The following is a 17,675-nucleotide window of genomic DNA, read 5'->3' on the forward strand; positions in this document are numbered from 1 at the left end:
AAATACTCTAGAATTGATTTAGAATGTAAGTGAAAGGATAAAAGATAAAAACACAGTATACTACTTTCAAACACTCTTCTGCCATATGATTAAAAAGCAAAGGCTTACCTAAATAGCAAGGTCTTAGCCTGCTGTCAGAAACAGAGCAGAGAGGAGTTAGATAGACCTCCTGTTGGGAGTTCCATAGCCTAAGAGCTGCTGCTGCTGAGAGAGTCTCTCCTATGTCCTTGCCAGATGGGCCTGTGATGGGGGAAACGAAGAGAAAGCCTTCCCCTGAAGATCTTAAAACTTAGGCTGCCTCATATAGGGAGATTTGAAGTATTAAATTGATTTTAGTGTATTTTATTTTTATTCTATATGCTGTCTTTATGAAGACTTGGCAGTGGCCTATAAATATATTAAACACCTCCATTCTCCTCCAGAGTCTTCAGGTTATTTTGTTAACATGCAGTTGTTTATTCTTATGATACATCAAGTGGATTTCTCACAAGACTTAGGCCCTAGAACTCACTCAGACCCTGTCTACATTGGCCAAACATACTGGCCTCCCCGCATCCTCTTGGGGGAGAGACTGGACAATGCACAGCCCAAACCCTAGTTTTGGTGCAAACAGACCAGACAACGTCTGGCCAGTTAAGCAACATAACCAGGGTATACCCCTCTTAAAACATATCAAAAAGGCTCTCTGTTTGCTCCAGATCTTCCCAGACTATTTGGAGCCACCCATTCTGATGCCAGGTGGTTGTCTGAAATGTATTTTGCTGTGCCACTGAAGGTCAAAACAAGACACCAGCCATGTGATCATCCCTGGGTAGCTTGTTTTGATCTCAGAATGAAGTGATGTGATGTGACATGGTGATGGTGGCAGCCACACTGGGCGGTACACTGGATGCCCGTACGAACAGCCACCCAGCATCCAACAGAAGACTGAAGTAATGAGGGGAAGTCAGGGCAGCTCTAGGCTATCCCAGAGTATCCTGGTCAGAGAAGATGGGACCTCAGTTAACTCTTCAATCAGTTGTTACACTATAGGCACACTCCTGAAAATATTCCCAATAATGATTTGTTCCTGCCATATGGTGAGTTGGATGGAGAAATTGAATTCTTCTTTTCCTTCACTTTTTGTATGCTAACCTGTGAGCTAGAGAATTCCATCCTTGGAATCTAGCAAGAATAGAATACAGATCAATAAACATATATTGATTTTTTTAAGCATAAGATCAATAGAAAGTAGCAAGTGACAAGTAAAAAAAGATTGTTAAATAAGGGTTCTAATTACTTCACCTAGTCTATCATCTCTGACATCTCTAAATTTTCTTCAATTCCTTATCTTTTAACCAACTAAGTCTGATAGCTTACATTTCTGGCACAGCTAGCCCTCCCTGTCTTTTTCTCATCCTGACTTCACTGATTTCCTAACTTCTAACCCCAATGACAAGGTTAAATTACATACCACATAAAATGTTAGTGCACTGCTAAAAATGTGTTTTTTTCCCCATGCAGGCAAGCATATGGAGCCACAGCCTGGTTAGGAATCACCGTTTCATGAGTAGCAAGGTTTAAATTCACTTGCCTCATATGTGTGTGTGTGTGTGTTCATGTTTGGGTGTGGTACCAAAAACTAAACAAACAAAAATCCCTTGGTGCCAATAGAGAGGGTTCTTTTCTTTTTAATAAGTCTGGGGGTAGCTTAGGTTTAAAAATCACTGGAGGGGAAGGTTAGATGTCCCAACTAGTGTGTGTTGATGTTTGGAAGTGTGAGAGATAGTAATAGATCTCTCTAGAAGAGTAATCACATTTGCAAGGCAAAAGCTGAACAATAGCTGGTTCAGTATTCTTCATAGAACAGATAAAAGTAGCTTTATTTTTAAAACCTTACTAAATTAGTCTGTGTTAATAAGGCACAAAATAAGGCCAAGGCCAAGATCTTCCACCATCAGTTTAACTATGATGATATAGCCCCATCATTGGATGAAATTTGACAATGCCACTTCTCTTGCACACCCCCAAAAGATCTACCTTTGTAGCTTGGCATGGTCCTGACTGAAGAGGTTCTTAGGTGCTGGAAATGAAGGCAATGGGAAATTATGTCTGCAGCACTCTCCCAGTCACAGGGTATATGAAGACTGATGTCCTGCCCCAACTGCTTGTTTAAAGACACATTATGATGGATAGAGCACTGCAGATGCCATTGCCCATTGCACAGATCTTTTGTGCCTCAAAAACACTGCCAGGTTGCAGTGGCAGGTTTTGGGGGTGAGGGTCACATTAAGTAGTTAACAACCATGAACATAAATTCCCATCAGTTGTGAGTTTGTTAACCCATTTTACAATCTCATAACTGCTGAAAAGGATACCAGCCATATTTTTAGAAGCAATAACAAGAAAACAAAACAGGGCACATGGACAACACACACCATTTTTGAAAGTGTAAAAGAGAAGAAGATCATATGCCAGACACCCGTCTTGAATCCCATTGTGGGAGGAAGGCAGGATATAAATTCTTGAAATAAAAATGAATAAAATACATACATGGATAGACTCAGTCAGGGAGACCATGGACCTGAGACTGCAAAGCCTGAGCAAGGAGCAAGAAGATAGTAAGGCTTGGAGACATCTCATTCACAGGGTTGCTATTAGTCAAGAGTGACTGGAAAGCAGCTAACAACAATTGTAATTCTGAGAGGCAGCAACAAGGAGGCTGTAGGGGAGACTATAACGTGGGGAACTGTTAAATGGTTTTCAGAAATTGTTTTTACCACTCCTGCTTTATGATTTGCATGTTTTACATGTACCCAGCCCACTGGAATCTGTTATTCCCAAAGTACTTTATTATATGGTGAACAACTCTATCCACATGTAATTTAAAACATTAATAAATAAAAGATCATGAAATATTGTGATTCCTTATTCGCCTTTAAAGACAGAAGGCTGGAGAGTAGCATCACCAGACTGACAGGGGTAGAAAAAGCTGTCTCTGAGCTAGTTGTGAAAATAACCAAATGGAATGGAATGTTAAACCACCAAAAATTGCCTGAACTGACATCTGTTCTTCTGTCTCTTTCAATGAAATTCATTTAAAAGGATATTTGAAGAAATGGGGTATAATGATGAGGGAAGTATTAAGGTAGGGTATTATAATAATGTAGCAGTGATGCAGTCTTATTCCAAAGCAAGACAAAAGAAATCAGCTGGTGTCACACACAAAAAAGAAGTCAAAAGTATTTTTAAAAATCTACAAACAGTAGAGCAGACAGACCATTAAAATAGTACTTAAAATTGGACAAGTAAGAAAATGGTAACCTAGCACACAAACTAAAGCAATATTAATAACACTAGGCTACCCACAGCCAGGAATATGCGACAGAGAAGGTGTCCTGTCTAGTTCAGTGGTAGTATTGTGTGGCTATCCAGATGTTAGTGAAGTGCAACTCTCAGCAGCCCTACAGAACTGAGAGTTGCAGTCCAGCATCACTGTGAGTACTGCAATCTCAAGAAGATTATTGATGTCTAGCTAAGCAGATCCAGAAAAATTGCTACTGAATGGGTGTGGAGTTAAATAAACAAGTAAAAGAATCAACGTTCCTTTGGATACGTGGATCCAGCATTTCAAACTGAGTTCCAATGAAAACAGGCAAGTAATGTAAGTTTCTAAGGATTGGTGTAATATGATCCTTTCATGCTGTACTGTTTAGAAGTCTGGCAGTCACATTCTGCACTATTTAAAATACAATTTCTCAGAAATAAACGTCGAGTATTTAATTTCTAGACTGCCTGTCACTACAGAAAGATATTCAGTAATGGAATTTCTCCAGAAACCATTCTGTTTCTTATCCATTCCGGGCATTAGAAAGGGTTGGGGGAGCAGCGCTGGAGGAGGAAAAGGTGGAGGTAGTAGTAGCAGCAGCAAACTCCTCAACTTCTGATTAGCTGAAGGTTAATGCATAGAATTGGCTAAATAGGGTTACCAGATCTCAGAATCTAGACCCACTTCTCCAATTTTTAGTGTGAGGAGGAGGAATCTCAGGATGAGGAGTCTACCTTGAAAGGTATGGGAACATGTATTTTCTTCATTTGTCAGATTTGCCATTTTCATTTGAATGGGACATTCTGTGCAACTGTGATTGATGTCTAAGGTGATGTGACCTCACTATGGGCTTCTACATGGGCCCCAACCCATGTTATAATCACAAAAACATTGATGACAGATGGGAAGCAGACAAAAGTCACCCAGTTTATTTCATGGCTAAACTGAGATGTGTATGGTGGTAAGGGCATATCTAACGCAGAGACAGGACTAGGGATAAAGGGATTACACAATCTATTCCACCAATATCGTTTCATAAAATATTGTCTTATCTCCCCAGTCTTTCCCATGTAGAAGTTAATGTGATAAAACTGGAATACAGTTTTTTTTCTGCAGACCATGTTATCCCCTTTAGGTGTTACCTACTGGATTGATTCATCATATGAAGAAATTACTGATTTAATTCTGTCCCTTTCATCATTGCCTTCCTGACACTGAAAGTGACCAGTTTGAAGAGATTTCAATATATGTGGAACCTCTCATTTTCCATGCACAAAAAGAAACAACAGAAAGTGGTCCAGAATGTTCCCCTCTTCGAACGTTGGATTAATACAGCAAATAGTGCCCAAATAGGGCTAGCATCTGTGCCCACCAACGTTTAGCAGTTGTTAGGCACATATCATAATCTTCAATACTTTGGAATGTATTTTGTTTCTACTTAAATTATGGCAATTATTTCTATATTTTTATTTATACATGTAAATTAACTATGCAGATATGTGTCTTCTTTTGTATTCTCACTTGCCACCTGCAATACATAAGTAGTCATCCTATTTCTGGCAAAGGCAGGACCCTACTAGCTGTCCCTGGGCATGCTATGGATAGCAGGCATAGCAGCAACAGAAATAAGGTCACATGTCCTAGGAATATTTGACTTCTGTAAGCTTTGAGTGTTTCCGTATGTGTAAGTTAGAACATTCTACTATGTCTATGTTGGCAGGCAGCACATATGTCACAAAATCTTCTGGCACCATGGTAATGATATTTCTCATGAACTGCATGAACTTTTACTATGAAACATCTGCACAGTGACAGCTAGAGCCTTCTAAAACCCAGTGCTAAACAGCTTCCAATATGAATACGAAGGCTTGCAGCACGAAGCAAGTATCAGCAAAGTTTATTTTTTCACAGCATACGTATATGCAGATCCACTCATTTCTGAATATCAGACTGGTTCATCAGCTTCCTTCTCCAGAATAAAATCTTGCTGACTCTGCTTTCATAGTTATGTAAGAAAACTAATTTTTACTAAGAGAAATGCATTCAAATAGGTAAAATAGTTCTAGTACTTGGTAACAGGTAGACTGAAGAGACAGGGAGCAATGCTTATCTACTGCTCTCACAACAAAGCCAAACTGTCTTCTGCTTTTAAAAGTATAAAGAGAATCACATGAAGGAGTGGGAACAGTGACATTAGGAATGCTAAGAGTATCAGCCTAGGTCAGAATTAAGGTCAACATAGACATGCCTCTTAAATGCAAGATGAGTGATGTTTATACCATCTCCAACAGCTTGGACCAGGATAGCTGTTGTTGGTTATCGTTGTTGTCTGCCTTCAAGTCATTTCCAACTTAGGGCCACCCTAAGGCAAAACTATCACAGTTTTCTGGGGCTGAGTGTGTATGTGAGTCACCCAACCTCACCCTTTGGGTTTCCATGGCTGAGAGGTTGAACCATGAACTTCAGAGCTTCAGGCCAATGGTCATACCACTATACCATGCTGGATAGGTCTTATTGTTGTTGGGAGCAATACTAACCCTAAAGGGAATGTTGGACCCCATTACAGTGTTTGTTTTATTATTTTACCTATTCATTTGATGTATATCCCACTTTTCTTGCAATATAGGACCCACAGTTGCTTACATTATAAGTTAAAACAAAATATAGTCATCCCTCCAGATTCACGGGGGATCCATTCTGGGATCCCCCATGAATTTGAAATTTTATGAATATTCAAGTCCTTCTGCTCCTTCCTTACCTCCTTCTTGTCTGCCCCCTGGGATTGTTGCAACTGAGATGACTCTAGAGCAACAGGGGCGATATGAGGGGGGGAGGGAGAGGTTGGAAGATCCTCCTTCATTTGCCAGCTCCGTCACTCTCTTGGCTTTCCTGGGGGCGATGGGGCAGGAAAAGAGACTTGGGGAGGATCCTCCTCCCTTTGCCAGCCCCATCACCCCCAGGATAGCTGAGGGAGATATAGGGCAGGCAAGGGACCTGTGTGATGGAGGATCCTCTTCCCTTTGCCAGCCCCATCACCCCCAGGATAGCCTAGGGAGGGATAGGGCAGGTAAATAGATGTGTGATGGAGGATTCTCTTCCCTTTGACAGTCCCATCACTCTCTCGGCTGTCCTGGTGGTGATGGAGCAGGCAAAGGGACTTGGGGGGATGGAAGATCCTCCTCCCTTTTCATTGACCCCAGGACAGCCAAGGGAGCAATGGGGCAGACAAAGAGACTTGGGGGGATGGAGGATCCTCCTCCCTTGGCTCCATCACAGCTGAGGGAGCGATGGGGTAGGCAAAGGGGCCCAGGGGGATGGAGCCCGCGCTTGCTATCCATCACCTCCCTGCTCTCCTGTGGCCAGCTCAGATGAGCCAATCACAAGGTGGCAGGGAGGAGATGTGTGGCATGCACACGCCAGGCCGAGAGCACCACACAGGCTGATCCCCATGCAGCCGGTGTGGATTAGAGGTCCTGGCAGCCCCCGGACCCTACCTCACTCCCTCCAGACTGAGGGAAGGAGGCCAAGCTACACTGGGAGGGGGAGAAGGAGGGAAGGTATGGAGCGGAGCACATGGGAAGGAGAGGGTAAGTGCACATGGTGGTGATCTCACAAATAATCAAAACTGCAAGTTCCAAAGCCACAAATCTGGAGGGACAACTGTAGTAAAAATGTAATAAAAAAAAAGTATGTAAAAAGCATTGAACAATTAATCTGAATAAAGTATTAACTGTAAACAATTGAAGACACATTAAGCATGTTACATATTTTAAAACTGCATATCCAAGGCACATCCTTCCACCCCAAATCAGTTAAAGCCTGTTTAAATAAAAAGTCTTTGCCTGCCTGTGAAAAGGGAGCAGAGAGGTGGGCCAACCCTTGAGAGGGAGTTCCATTGCCTATGATCAGCCACTGAGAAAGCTCACTCCTGTATTTTCATTAAACAAGACCGTGAGGGTGGTGGAACAGAGAGAAAGCCAGCCCTCCCTGAAAAATATAATACCTAAACAGAATCATGTGGGGGAGATAAGGGCTTTCAGATAGACTATCGCTTTGGCAGACCCCAACATGGGATTCAATAAAAACAGATACCACCATCACCCTGCAAATCCTGGCAGCCAGAATTAGATCCTTCATGTCAGCCTATCTTTAGTTATTTTTTCCTGGTGGTCTGGTGGTCCACCTGATCCAAAAATTTTGTACATTAACTAAAAAGACAGATGCTAAGCTCTCTTCATCTTTTCAAATTAACACTTTTTTTTCTCCTAAGAGGGAAAACGTGTTCAGATTTTGCAGGATGCTGATGGGATTTCTCTTAGTTATTCTTCCATTTGCTATGAAAAGGAACTAGGAACAGATGCTTTCTGTGACAGTCACTCTAAGCATGCCCAAATGGGCTCTAATCTGCAGGTTCACATTTCTAATGCTTCTAAAGCTGCTAAATATGGATCTGCATACTGCTACAGAGGATATGATTAGGGGAATGTGCCTCGTTGAGATTGGTAGATGTGTTTCTTGTTGATAACCTCTGTTTCAACACAGTGACTCCTTAATAAAATAATTTGATGAAAGATATGTAGATCACAATTGTTTTGCTCCCTGTGTTACAAGTTTAATTGCTACATCTAAGTGTTCTGTATGCCTTGCACTGGCCCTTAAGAATTTTTCTCAGTGGCAGAGACTATTATTACCTTTTCCCCCAGTGAGGTTAAAATATTAAATCTGAACTTTTGCTGCCTACCAATTAAGAGCCTCCCACTTCAAATTTGTTAATGTGCAGCTCCTAGTAATGCTAAACTTTGAGTGCATGGCCTCAGCAGCTTATCTGTTTGCCAAGAAAGGCAATGAAAAACTTGATTTATTAAAATGCATGTAGATAAAACATGCATGTTATCATGGCAATTATAATTCTAAAGGCTCCCTTCCCCTTCCACTCTCCCCATACTGCCTCAATAAATTACATGCGTCTTGAAGCATGTGAATGTTTTGGGCCTTGTTAGAACAGCTGTATAAATTAAGATCTGCTAAATATGTAGATAAAAATCTGTCTGAAATGGAAAAAATATAAATTAATAATATTGAGGGGCAACCAAAGCAACTTCAATGTCATGAAGCAAGGCACTTTCTACTCCACTAAACAAATCTACAGCACTATATAAATAAAGCATAATAATAATAACTAAACACCCCTTGTGGTCCCTGAAAAACCTGTATTTTCAGGAGACTTCTATGAATGGATTGGAAATCCTGGCATTTGGAAAGTGATTGTGGCATACAGTTATTTTCTGCTTGAGCAAGGCTCTCTAAAGTGCACTTTAGAGAGCCAGTGTGGCATAGTGGTTTGAACATTGTTTGGACTATGACTCTGGTGACCAGGGTTCAAATCCCAGCTCAGCCATGGAAACCCACTGGGTGATCTTGGGTAGGTCACACTGTCTCAGCTCAGAGGGCAGCAAAGACAACCCCCTCTGAACAAATCTTGCAAAGAAAACCCCATGATAGGATCACTTTAGGGTCATCATAAATTGGAAATGACTTGAAAGCACACAACAACAAGAACACCAGCAGCAACAACAATGGGACTGTGGGATGTTGTCCATTATTTAGTATTTATGTAATACTTCACAAGTGATAACAGTCATCCTAAGCTTTGATAGGCAAGCTATTTTTACAGACAGAGGTATGGGAAGGGGGAGATTTTTTATACCCACCCCATGATCAAGAGCCCCATTTGTGTTCCTGGTCACACACTGTGGTTAACTCATGCTAATTGGGTTTTCCCATTCATTTCGCTGTATAGAGAGATTATTCAAATTGTCTTTTGGGTAAGGTGTATCAGTCAATCAATCAAATATTTGGCTCGCATTAAAATTAACTGGTTATGAACTTGTAGGCATGAACATTCTTTGTATGCATAAAAATCTCTGTATTTTAATAAGCCAAAACAAAAGTAGAATTTACTAGTAGGAAAGCAGTTTGTACTATTTTTCATCAACATGCAAGCTTTTAAAATTCTGGTCTTTGGCTTATTTCAACATGTTACACATATTTCTGGAAGCTCATTTCATGGATACCAACTGTCTCTCTGATTAGCTAATGATATGGACACCCAGTCATCCTTTTCTCTCTCTCTCTCTCGCTTTCCCTGACAGACTTGCTTTCAAACTACTCTTATGCTAGACTGGCACTAGTCCAAACGAAATGAAAGCAATGCTTGGCTGAAAACCCTTCCCTTCTATTTTTACAGCTATATTATAATTAAACTACCAAGTACCTATTTTTTTTAATAGTCAGTTTTCATAGATCAGACATTTCTTTAAATAAATTAAGCAAGGCCATACTTTTGGTATTTCTGTTAATAGCAATAACAATTGATATAATTTCCAAGCCTGTCACTAAAAGGCTGCATTCTGAACATCATACATAACATGAATATAGTAAATATCCATCACAAACAGAGCGTTATTCAGGATATTTATTTGCAATGAAGTAGCTGCAGACTTTCACACTGGACATTTCTTTCATGAAAATGTCAAATTTCATTCAATCATTTGTACTACATGTTAACAACTCAGAAAATATTTTTCTATAGGCTGACCTTAATGGTATCTGCTATCCAGCATGAAAGCTGCATGTTACTGAAAATCATGACAGTTTTACAGTTATTTCATGAGACAAGCTTTATCCATTAGTCACAATATAATGCTGGTATAGTACAGCAGCTGAGAGGCAGAGGATCAAGCTACACATTGAGAGGAATTAATATTCTCTACTATCAACATATTTCCCTTGCCACTGGAGGATTTCAGAGATACATACCTCAACAACCAGTCCTGCAAATTAAGTTCACCTTCCAATGAACAATCACAAAACAAAGCATACTAGGTAAAGAATATAAAGGTGACGGAAATCATATATTGTGACAAACAGCTGGCTTTAAATCCATTGAGGATGCACCTCAACAAAAAGCAAAAATGAAATGTATATTGACTCCAAGACTCACTTCTGTCATGGGCTCACAAGGTGGCCTTAGGCAAATCACATGTTCCTGAACTTCCATTTCCTAGACTACTACATGGAAATAATAATATTGACTTATTTTGTAGGATCCCAAAAGCTGTCTTAAAGCTAATGTGATCACTTTTTCATGGCTCCTTCTAGAAATCTCCCCAGAGTGTCATAAATATTCCAGGAGGGTTCTTTCATGTCACCTGCAGGTAAATCTACCCAATTCAGCCTGTGTTTATTTTATTGTTATTTTTTGAAACCTCATTCAAAATCAAAAATTCAGATTTTAGGCATTTTAAAATAAAGTTTCCCTTTGATTCCTCCAAGAAAAGTGCAGGTGTTCTTCACCCAGGATGGAGCTGGTTATTGCCGAACTCTCTCTCTCTCTCTCTCTCTCTCTCTCTCCACACACACACACACACACACATATATATATATGAAATACTCTTCTAACTGGTTTGATCCAGTACTCATAGGACTATTTCTACTCCAGGTGATTCCTAAAACATTGCATCAATAAACAAAACCTTAGTTTTTTGTGGGTTTTTCAGGCTATGTAGCCATGTTCTAGAAGATTTTCTTCCTGATGTTTCACCAGCATCTGTGGCTGGCATCTTCAGAGAATGCTTGCCTGGAAAAAGTGGGTGTGAGCCTGGGGATGCAGCAGTGATTTGCATGTGTATTGTTTTGTGCTGATGGCAGTCCTCCGGCTGGGAGGCTAATGCAAAAGAGGATTATTGTCTGCTAATTAATAAATAATAACAAATTGTTCATTTATAAATAATAATAACAAATTGTTCATTTATTAACCGCTTTTCCAACGATCAAAGCGGTGTACAGAAATTGTTAAAAACAGAGAATAAAAACAGTAGAAACCACATCTTAAAAGTACATAATTAAAATGGATTAAATGCGACCAAAATTTAAAACACCCAATGACATTATTAAAATCAAGAATCATAGATACTATACATCGATAGGGGAATATATTCTTAAACGGAATTAGGAGGGAAGGCTTGAAGGAAGAGATGAGTTTTTAAAGCCTTCTTAAAGGGTTCCACTGATTCACTAAGGCGGATCCCTTCAGGTAAGGCATTCCATAGAGAGGGCGCCACGGCTGAAAAGGCCTTTTGTTGAGTGGACGCCAACCTCACCTTAGGTTGGTTAACAGACAGTTTTCCAGAAATTCTGAGTGTGCGGGGAGGATTATGCAGGGAGAGACGTTCCCTCAAGTAACCCGGGCCCAAGCCATTTAGGGCTTTAAAGGTAATAATCAACACTTTGTACTGGGACCAGAAACGAATTGGCAGCCAGTGTAGAGATTTTAAAATAGGTGTTATATGATCAAATCTCGTTGTGCCTGTAATTAGCCTGGCTGCTGCATTTTGGATCAGTTGAAGCTTCCAAACCTGATACAAAGGTAGCCCCATGTAGAGCGCATTGCAGAAATCCAAACGAGAGGTTACCAGTGCATGTACTACTTTTTCTAGGTTCCCTCGGTCCAGACAGGGACGCAGCTGGCGTATCAGCCGAAGCTGATACCAGGCACTCCTGGCCATCGCATCTATTTGAGATGATAAACATAGGGATGGATCCAGGAGTACTCCCAAACTACGTACTTTGTCCTTCAGGGGAAATTTAATCCCATCAAGGACAGGATGACAAATTTCCCTGCCCGGGCCAGGCGAACCTATCATGAGTACCTCTGTTTTCTCTGGATTCAATCTGAGTTTGTTTTTCCTCATCCAACCCATTACTGACCCCAGGCAGGCATCCAGAGGAGAGATGCAATCCTTAGTCACTGTGTCAGTCGGAGACATGGAGATATAGATCTGGGTGTCATCAGCGTACTGATAACACCAAGCTCCATGGCTCCGGATGATCTCTCCCAGCGGCTTCATGTAAATATTAAATAGCATGGGAGACAGAATGGCGCCTTGAGGCGCCATTGGTGATCATTATCTGCTGGGAAAGCCCCTGACTCTGAGTGGTTTCCCATTTGCATTTGCTGAGTCCTTATTTTGCTATTCCTCAGGACTGGTAGCCAAATTTTGTTCACAGAAGGGTTTCTTCTTTCCGGTTGAAATTATACAGATGTTTGTGGATTTCAGTGGCTTCCCTGTGCATCCTGACATGGTAGTGGTTGGCCGTAGCAGAACGTGCCACAAACCATCCCGGGCATAAAATACTGTTTGTAAACATTGAAATTCTGGACCATGCCAACCACTCATCCCTCATTCTATCTCAAAACATCATGAAGTCACCATGATTTCAGTGTCAAGTCAGTTGGTTTGTTCCACCCTCTTTTTGTAATATCATCCCGGGTGAAGAGATCTGCAGATCTTACAGAGGCTGCATACTTTCTACTCTCTTTTGGATGTCTGAAAATGGTATTCCATTAAGATGGGGTTCAGAACAAGATGATGTATTGCAAAGCTCTCTCTATAAATGAAAATGGTTGTAAAGGTTGTTTGATTAATTTCACACCAAGCAAGTGAAATCAGGCTTCATTTTCATGGAAGATAATCCAGCAAATAAATACATAGTGTCCCACTGCCGATAGTGATGAAGCAGACAGGTTCAGCCAGTGCTCCATAATTAAGAATATTTATATTTTTTTCAACATAAGAATATAAGGTTCTTGAATAAATAATTCCCTGAAACTTGGAAAGCAAATGTTACTTTCCCACTTCATGAAAGCAATCCTTACTGTTACTGAGTATCTATGTAAGCAACATGTTACATTTGTAAGTGTCTCAGTGCTAAATGATTTCATTATAGTGATTTAATTATAATAATTGCTATATCATTCTAACATGCCCGCCAACACATTATTACCCCGGTTCATCATTTCAGAGAGATCTTTAGATATTTTCCTGGGATGTTAGAATTAATTTGTTGTGTACTACTTTGACATGTGGCTGAAAGGACCCCTGTGTTATCCACATTTCCTTTAAACAGACAGAAGTGCACTCTACAGAATTGCATCTTCAGCTTGAGAGGCTTGGAAAAATGTACAGTTGAAAGGATAATATGTCATCTAAGATGTGCAATTCCAAAACCACTCTTGGAAGAGTGTCCTTCACTAATTGTCATCTCAAAGGAAGCAGACATTAAATTGTTTCATTCCCAGGAATCTGTACTTTACACCACTGAGGGGTCATTCAAACACTGTTTTTTAGTGTGACTATGCAAATAATCTCATTCATGCACTTCAGGTTTGTTGTTCACACTGTGGAACTGCATCTATGCCTATCTCTCTGAGTTTGACTGCTCATACATGTCAGCACTCAAATAAAGATAGAGTCAATGATGCAAAGGTATTTGAAGCATATTCAAGGCATGCAGAGTTTTATCCTGGTTTATCCCGGGTATATTTGCATTGGTTATTCACCCAGCTGTGAATATAAAAACAAACTCAGTGTGAATCCAGAGAAAACAGAAGTATTGGCAATAGGTTCCCCGGGTCTGGGTGGTGAGATTTGCCATCCTGTCCTGAACAGGGTCACGCTCCCCTTGAAGGACTCGGTCCGCAGCTTGGGAGTGCTCCTGGACTCGTCGCTCCAGCTGACATCTCGGGTGGATGCACTGTCAGGCCGCGCTTGTTATCAGCTTCAGCTGATAGCCAGCTGCGTCCCTACCTGGACCGGACAGACCTTGGAACTGTAATACATGCTCTGGTAACCTCTCGATTGGATTTCTGTAATGCGCTCTATATGGGCAACCCTTGTACCAAACCCGGAAGCTACAGTTAGTGCAGAATATGGCAGCGAGACGGTCGCTGGTGGTTCCAGGTCTGACCATATAAAACCCATCGGAAAGATCTTCATTGGCTGCTATTCGCTTCCAGGCCAATACAAGGTGTTGGTAATGACCTATAAAACCCTAAATGGCTTGGGCCAGAGTTCTTGGGACCGCCTCTCCCCATATAATCCGCCCCGCACACTCAGATCAACAGGGATGAAATTGTTGGGAGTCCTACGACACGCTATGTGAGGACCTCACAGAGGGCATTCTCTATCATGGCCCCAAGATCTTGGAATAGTCTCCCAGATGAGCTTCGCTCCACCACATCCTTAGCTCTTTTCAAAAAGAATCTGAAGACGTATTTCTTTTCCCAAGCCTTCCCACCGTGAAAAATCTTCTCTTACCCTTTTCATTGATGTCCCGGACTGTATATACGATTTCCCCTTCCATCTGGCCCTTTTGTCGTTAGTATTATATGTTGCTTTTAACACGTTTTTAATTGATTTATGGAATGTTTTAAAATAATTGTTCGCCGCTTTGATCAAATTTGGAAAAGCGGGTTACAAATAAACTATATTATATATTATTATTATTATTATTATTATTATTAAATCTTTTTGAAAATCTAGGATAAACCCCTGACATTGATTAATCTGGGTTACTTGGGAGATTTTGCAGCCTACTCTCCCCCCCCCCCCCCGAAAAACTTAATGGAATGTATCCAAAATGCATGTGAACAACAAAGATTAACCTAAATTTTACTTGGATTATTTTCACAATCTAAATTACTCTGCGAAAGTTTTCTAATGGGATAGACTGATACATGGTCTGTACTTTAACACTTTCAGATGGAAATTTGCACATGATTGGTGGTCACACAATAACTATTCTAGGGGAAACACACAAATCCCCTGAATTTATTAAATGCATAAATAAATAGATACAGTAGATAAATGCTGATCATGGCTTACAGCTATATCCATGTTACATAATGAAAAACACATGAAGATCAAAAGTCAAGCGGTATTTCAAGCTAGGACACGATGAGCTTACTCATTTTTAAAAATTGTTCATGTGGTAATTTAGAGTATTTTTAATGCATATTGATGACATTGATATAGAACTGGTAGCCTTGGCACTCTGTAGAAAATACACAAAGAGGACTTTCTAACACTTGCTGATTCTTCATGCAATGTGTGCTGATTATTTGTTGCTCTCAATGAGAAATACCATTACAGAGTAAAATGGAACAATTGCCAAGAGCCAATACAATGTGATGTTTTGAGTGCCATAGGAATACTTGTTCTTCTCACCACAAAGCTCAACAGAAAAGTCAGACATTCTTTTGCAGGCCAGTCTCAGAAGTAAGCTTTTCTCAATGCAATGGGATAATATTTATTGATCAAGGCTTGTGGTCACTCTTTTTCAGCAATGCATTTAATTACAGTGTTCTACTATTCTTAGCTATTTTATTTAAAAAGAAAATAGTTTTTCAACCTGTACATGATCATCTCATGGAACTCCCTGACACAATATAGGGTGTCAGATCATCACCAGCTTAAATAGCATATATTCTGTTTTAGCCAGATCTCACCTGAAATACTGCATCCAGTTCTAGACACAATTAAAGAAGAATATTAACAAGCTGGAGCATGTCCAGAGATGAGCAACCAAAGTGGTAAAAGGTCTGGAAAACATAGCATGGGGAAGATAAAGTTAAGAGGTGGTATGATAGCCATATTTAAATAGTTGAAGGAATGTCATACTGAGGATGGAACAAGTTTGTTTTCTGCTGCTCCAGAGACTAAGACATGGAGGAAAGGATTCAAGCTACAAGAAAAGAGATTTCACCTAAACATTACCACCCTGGATTAAGAGAGAGAGAAGAGGAGCAGCCACAAGCTCCAATGTCTAGCCCCAGAGGCAGATAAAAGGCCCTCCCTCCATCTTAACTGCTACCACCTTAGCCTTGGAGGGAGAGAAGAAATTGCTGGCACAGCTCCACTATACCTAGATCCAGAAGCAGATGAAGGCCCTCCCTCCATCTTAACTGCCACCACCCTGGCCTCAGAGGGAGAAAAGTGGTGACAGTCACAGCTCCACCATTCCTAGAACCCAAAGCAGATGGAGGATACTCCCTCCATTTAAATTGCCACCAACCTGGCCTCAGAGGTAAAGAAGAACCGGCAGTATCTGCTGGACCTGATTCCCTTCTGTAAAGGGAAATGGTGTCATCCCCAGAGTCATATGCCAATGCTCAAACCACTCTACTCCACTTGCTCTCCTTTAGAGAAGTATGTCAGTAGATTGAAAGATGGCTGTGAGTTTAGGATAGTATGTACATAATGAGAGAGAAAAACAAGTACAGATACTTGGGATATCCTGTTGACTTGATCTTTCCAGTGCAAGAACTGCCCATTCATTCCTACTCTCTGATATCTATTCATGAAGTCCATATGATAATAACACTTCTACAAAGTCAACCAAAAAAGCACAACGTTCTCTTTAACTTTTACCTGTTCATAGCAGAGTAAAACTGCATTATTATTATTTCCACATTCAACTTATAAAATATCTATTTTCCTTTTTAAACAGAAGGGAACCTTCTTGGTGGCTGGTCCCAGACTGGACCAGCTAGTCCATTCTGGGACCAGTGAGGTCTAAGAGGCTAGTGAGGCTAGGTAGATCCCTAGGTTGGCAAAGAACTTGGAGCTGAGTTGTATTTTTTTTTAAAAAAAATCATCATCATGATCATCCTCATCATATTTTAATCCTTTTAAAATGGTTGCAAATTACCTTTTTTTAAACAACAACAACAACAACATTGTATTATATCTTGGTTTAATTGTATTGCTTTTAATTTATATTGCAAGCCAGCCAAAGTCCCATAGTGGGAGAATGGTGGGATTTCAATCGAATAAATAAAAGTATACACTAGATTTTACATTACAAGTTTAGTTGCAAATCTCAGTTTTCACAAATGCCATACCTTCCAATAATTCATAGATGAAAACTGGGACGTGTGTGGACAAGAATCATCACAGTATGGTCAAGGTGGGAAAACATATTAACAAGGAAGAATTCCCAACTTGGGACAGATGCTACAGAAGTTTGCTTTTGCCTGAGTCTACTGGGAAGAGCATCATACCCCCATTTTATCCCTCTCTGCCCTTCTGAGTTCAGTGCCAACATAATTTTGTACTCGGAACTCAGTTTATGGCAGTAGAAGTAAACTGAGGGCAAGGGAGGGGGAGTGGGAAGAGAAGAGAAACTGGACATTACAAATGCAGTTGGGCCACAGAGGAATAAAAGTGGAACAAAAAAGTTGGCCATGAAGGGTTTAAAGTGCCCAATTGAGGGTGCATCTACACTGTAATAATAATGCAATTTCATATCACTTTAAGTGCTGTAGCACCACCCTCTGAAATCCTGGGATTTGTAGTTTTACAAGGTCTTTGGCTATCTCTGCCCAAGAGTGCTAGTGCCTCACAAAAAGACAACCCATAGCCCTGTGTTGGATGGAGCCATAGCATTGAAACTGGTGTCAAACTGCATTATTTCTACAGTGTAAGTGCACCCCAGGACAGTTGGAGGGTTTCAAATAAGACATTTA

Source organism: Sceloporus undulatus, chromosome 4 (genome assembly GCF_019175285.1).
Source record: "Sceloporus undulatus isolate JIND9_A2432 ecotype Alabama chromosome 4, SceUnd_v1.1, whole genome shotgun sequence".
Classification (NCBI taxonomy): domain Eukaryota; kingdom Metazoa; phylum Chordata; class Lepidosauria; order Squamata; family Phrynosomatidae; genus Sceloporus; species Sceloporus undulatus.